Here is a 6,000-nt window from a genome sequence, read left to right as displayed (position 1 = left end):
ACTTGAACGTCCTCACCTCTCGATTCGAAGTTAAAGAAACCGGACTCCGATATTTCGCCGGAAGAATTTGGGTACCTAGTTATGGGGACTTGCGAAGCCTTATTTTAGACGAAGCCCATAAGTCAAGATATTCGATTCACCCCGGTGCCAATAAGATGTACCACGACCTCAAAGAACAATATTGGTGGCCGAACATTAAAAGGGACGTCGCTACTTATATTGGAAAGTGCCTAACTTGCTCCAAAGTCAAAGCCGAACATCAAAGACCGTCCGGACTACTTCAACAACCTTAAATCCCGCAATGGAAATGGGAAAGGATAACGATGGATTTTATCACCAAACTACCAAAGACGGTTGGCGGTTATGATACTATTTGGGTCATTGTTGACCGACTCACTAAATCCGCGCACTTCCTAGCCATGAAGAAAACTGACAACATGGAGAAACTGGCACAACTCTACATCAAAGAAATTGTAGCCCGACACGGTATACCCTTATCGATTATCTCCGACCGAAATGGCCGTTTTGTTTCTAGATTTTGGCGTACTTTGCAAGAAGCATTGGGAACGCGTTTAGACATGAGCACCGCATATCATCCACAAACCGACGGACAAAGCGAACGCACAATTCAAACCTTGGAAGACATGCTACGAGCTTGCGTTGTCGACTTTGGAAAAGCTTGGGATAAGCACTTGCCTCTCGCCGAATTCTCCTACAACAATAGTTATCACGCGAGTATTAACGCCGCACCATTCGAAGCATTATATGGCCGAAAATGTCGTTCTCCTCTTTGTTGGGCCGAAGTAGGCGACAAACAAATCACCGGTCCCGAACTTATTCATGAAACAACCGAGAAGATCGTTCAAATCCGAGATAGGCTTAGGACGGCCCGTAGTCGTCAAAAGAGCTATACCGACACTAGACGCAACGACCTCGAATTTCAAGTCGGTGATCGCGTAATGTTAAAAGTCGCACCTTGGAGAGGTGTAATTCGTTTCGGGAAACGCGGGAAGCTAAATCCGCGGTATATTGGTCCTTTTGAAATCTTGGAGCGTGTTGGAATCGTTGCTTATCGTTTAGATCTTCCGCCTCAACTGAGTTCCGTTCATCCTACTTTCCATGTATCTAACTTGAAAAAGTGTTTAGCCGAACCCGAACTCGTCATCCCTCTCGAGGAGCTTACTATCGATGACAAACTTCACTTTGTGGAGGAACCGGTTGAAATTGTGGACACCTCCGTCAAAACGTTAAAACAAAGCCGAATTCCAATTGTCAAGGTCCGTTGGAATGCCAAAAGGGGACCCGAGTTTACTTGGGAAAGACAAGATCAAATGCAAAGGAAGTATCCTCATCTATTCGTGAATTCGGAAACGCAAGATCTCGAGGAAGAAACAACGACTACTACGCCTACTTAAATTTCGGGACGAAATTTCTTTTAAGGAGTAGGTAATGTAACTTCCCGCCCTTTTCCGGTTAGTTTCCATTTAACTATTTTAAAGTCCGTTATATATTTATAACATCTCCCGTTAATACGCATTTTAAATTATCTCGTTTAGGTAATTCACGCACCCGAACGAAAGTTGAGGGACTAAACTTGAAAAGGGATCAAACCCTTGACTAGGTCAAAGGGTCAAACCCCTTTCACCCATTCATTCTCATCCTCATCTTTTACTACTTCCAATTCCTCTCAACATTCAATCCTTAATTCATCATCTAAATCCGATTTTGGAGGCTAACATCAAAACAAATTACATATTTGGAATCCTCTCTTCATTCTCTACGTTTTGATACTAATTTCATCTCGATTGGGTAACTTTCTAAAAACTCTAAATTTCATAATCTTAGTGTTCTTGACTTAAAAGTGTGTTAATCAGTGTCTATGGCTCATTGTGATGTCGTATATGTAAATTGTATGCTCGATCTTGTGATTTGACATAACTAGCATGAACTTGAAAAAGTGTTTGTTAAATCTTTGATTTTGGATGATGAAATGTGTTTAGATGTTAATGTTTGTATGTTCAAAGTGTTAGTTACTTCATTAGCTTCATTTTGGTGTGTTGATTGACATGAAAACCTTACATTAACATGATTATTGGTTTTGAGATTTTGGTTAGGGTTTGATAGGCTTAATATGAACTTTTGATGCATCAAATGCTATGAAATGTTGTTGATAAGTGTTTGGTTGCAATGTGTGTTTGATTACCTTTAAAACGGCATATCATATGTGTGAATTGGTTTCCCGAAACTTAAAATGCATTTGATGAACTTGAAACATTGATTTTGAACGTTTAACGATCATTCGACGAGGTTTTTGTTGTCTTAAATGATGAACTTGATTTAGGAAATGTACCTAGTTGTGTTCCTTGTCAAAAGAGCTTGTCGATGATATAAGATACATGTCTTGGTTGTTTGCGGATCATAAAATGTGTTAGCTTGGTTTTTGGTTCGTGCACTTAGGAGTTTCTGCATCAGACTTGAATACCAATCTGGACGCCGTCCAGATCCTTGGTCGCCGTCCCAGATTTCAAAGCTGGACGCCGTCCCAGCCTTCAAAGCTGGACGCCGTCCAAATAATCTGGACGCCGTCCAGATACACTGACAGGCTTCTGTCTTCGTTGGTCATTTTTCAAAAAATGTTTACTATGCTACGCACCTCCGATTCACATGTAACTTGTTCTAACGTGCTCATATATGATTAAAAACCTCAGAGAAATAGTTCAGGACCCGACCCGAACGTGTTGACTTTTTCATTGACTTTGACCCGACCAAGTTGACTTTTAATCAAACTTAACCAAATGTTTGTGCAAATCGTTCTAACATGCTTTTATACTCGTATCTTGCATGAAACATGACAATTTGACTCACATGTTGTAGTATTCGAGTCGTAACGAGCCATAGGACTAATTGAACATCTTTGACCTATCGTGTTTACCGTTATTGATACAACCTATTGTTTAGGTCAAGACTAGCATTGTTCTTTGCACACGTTTACTTGTTGAAGTACTTTACTACTCGTGCACTCAAGGTGAGATCATAGTCCCACTTTTACTCCTTTGAAACTTACATTTGGGATGAGAAAACATAAACGTTCCTTTTTAACTAAGTGAACACAAGTACAGGAAAACAAACATTCTACATACGAGTTTAGAACAAAAATCCTCAATTCGATTATCATTAGTTACACTTGCCGGGTGTAAGCGAGAACTTATGTTATATGGCCATATGGGTTTGACAAACCCTCATTCAAACGGTTTGCTACCGTTTACGAATGAAATATATTTTCGAGAAACAGTGTATGTTCTAGCACTAAGGTGATGGGGTTCTATGGAAGGAATGTTAAGCATTGATAATTGGGTGCTCGTGATACAAATTTTTATAATGGTTAACTATTATTGAAATGTTATAAATCTTGTGGTTCATTTGTACTTACTTACTTAAACCTATGATTTCACCAACGTTTTCGTTGACAGATTTCTATGTTTTTCTCAGGTCCTTGAACGATACATGATACATGCTTCCGCTCATTATTTTAATACTTGCATTGGATGTCGAGTATATATGCATAAATGGAGCGTCTTTTGACTACTTTTAAATTGTGTCGCATAAGTTTCATTTGTACTTATAACTTTGTAACGTAACTTGTGGTGGAACTATTCTTGTAAACTTTGAACAATATTTACATTTGAAATGAATGCGACATATCTTTTGGTCAAACGTTGTTTTAATGACTTATGACCACGTAACGGGACCTAAGTAGACGGCGCCGTCAATGACAATTTTGTCGGGTCGCTACATTTACTGGTCATGCAGAAAGATGATCGCGTAGATTGTTTGTTGCCCTTGGATAATCCTAAATTGCTGTTAAAATAAAAGTTATACAAATATACGTTTTAACAATTTCACTCCAACATTTATAATATATATAATATACGTATTAAATCGTTAAGCATAGTAGGTATTTACGAAACTTTTTTTTCATAGTAAATAAACATCGTGTACGTAGTTTATTACGATTATTCTTTATTGTTACGAAATATTTTGTTATTGGAATTAAAGGGAGGGAAATTGATCAATATGCCCTTATTTTTTTGAAATATTAACAATATTTCCTTTAAAATTTGAAATTGCAAGAAATGTCCTCTACCCACGCACAACACATGATGTGTGCAAGTCCGTGCGTGATGTATATGTACGAGATATTCAACGAGACAATCATTTTTCCTCGCAAACTCGCACCACACACTAAGCACCACCGACGGTGCGTGGTGCTTGGTATTTGGTGTCAAAATCTTAGAACTTTGAATGGACATATTTGTTGACTCGTAGCTCCGATTTAGTCAACATTTTTTTTAAATCGTGTATATTTTCGAGATCTCGAAAACCTTCAGTTTTTCCATTTTTCTATTTTTTACTTTTAGACGCATTTTTGACCATTGATAACAAGCCAATTTTGTGTACTTTTAGTGTACATTAGTGATAAATCTGAAGAATCACATATTATAATGTGTTATAGCAACTTATCAATAATCAAAAGTGCGTTAAAGTGAAAAAAAAACAAACAAAAAAAACAAAATTGAAGGTCTTCGAGGCCTCCTTTTGGAAAAATTTTAGGTGAAACCGCCTACGATTGTTTGTCAAATGATAGATCTAAAAAAAAAATACGCGACTTCAAAAAAAATGGTGACTAAATCGGAGCCACGCATCAAAAAATACTTCCAATCAAAGTTCTTGCCCAACAAGCACCGTGCACCAAGCACCGTGCACCAAGCTCCATGCACCAAGCACCATGAACCAAACAGCAAGCACCACGCACGATGCGTGTTGCGTGTTTTTTGGTGCGTGTTTACGAGCAAAAAGGGATGTCAAGCTAAATATCTCAGAAACACGCATCACGCACGGGTTTGCACGCATCATGCGTGGTGCTGATGCGTGAACAGGGAGCATATCTTGCAATTTTGATTTTTAAGGGCATATTGTTAAAGACCTTCGAAAATGAGGGCATATTGACCAATTTCTCTTAAATGAATTAAACAGACATGTTGCTGCTATTGGACTCTTGGTAACGTTGGGCCTTCCAAGTTGGAATAGTTGTTATTGAGCCTTTTATAAAAAAAAAAAAAAAATCACACTTGTACAAATTGTTTAATTCTAACTAAACAAAAGTGTTGCTAACAAAAAGGCAAAAAAAGATAGATATAAGAGGACTGTTACTGTGATACAAAACTACACAATCCACTTAATAATGTATCAATTGTTATAATATATAAATATATATATATAAATGGATAGTCAATTATTGATACACAAAAGTAATATTATTGTATTACCTAAACTTGTGATATTTTTGCTATAAATAGCCATGAATGCAAGCATTAAACTTGCACCATTTTCTCACACTTACAAAGTGTTTCTTTTTTCTCTCCATTATCATCTTTGTTCTTACACTTCATTATTAGCATTCTTAATCAAGAATCAAACCACTAAAGGTAGTTATAAGCCTACTGAATTATAACATCAAGAATCAAACCACTAAAGGTAGTTATAAGCCTACTGAATTATAACACGTTATCAGCACGATAATCTTAATACTAATTATGGTTGGCTCTGCCACCTAAATGATATATGGTCGGTTATACCATCTGAATAATATATGGTCGACACTGTCGTCTAATTATCATTTATGTTACTAACATTTATATTTCAATTATCTAACATTTATATGGCCGACACTGTCGCCTAATTATCATTTATGTTACTAACATTTATATTTCTATTATCTAACATTTATATGGCCGACACTGTCGCCTAATTATCATTTATGTTTACTAATATTTATATTTATGTTATATAACATTTATTAATGATTGCTTACATATGGTCGACACTGTCACCTACTTATCATTTATGTTATATTAAATTTATGTTTAATGTTTATATACTTATGAATATAAAGTGACTATAATTTATCATGTTGTTTGTTTTAATAGAAAATGTCGAATC

This window comes from Rutidosis leptorrhynchoides, chromosome 3 (genome assembly GCF_046630445.1).
Source record: "Rutidosis leptorrhynchoides isolate AG116_Rl617_1_P2 chromosome 3, CSIRO_AGI_Rlap_v1, whole genome shotgun sequence".
NCBI classification, from domain to species: domain Eukaryota; kingdom Viridiplantae; phylum Streptophyta; class Magnoliopsida; order Asterales; family Asteraceae; genus Rutidosis; species Rutidosis leptorrhynchoides.
Note: the sequence above shows the minus strand (reverse complement) of the source record.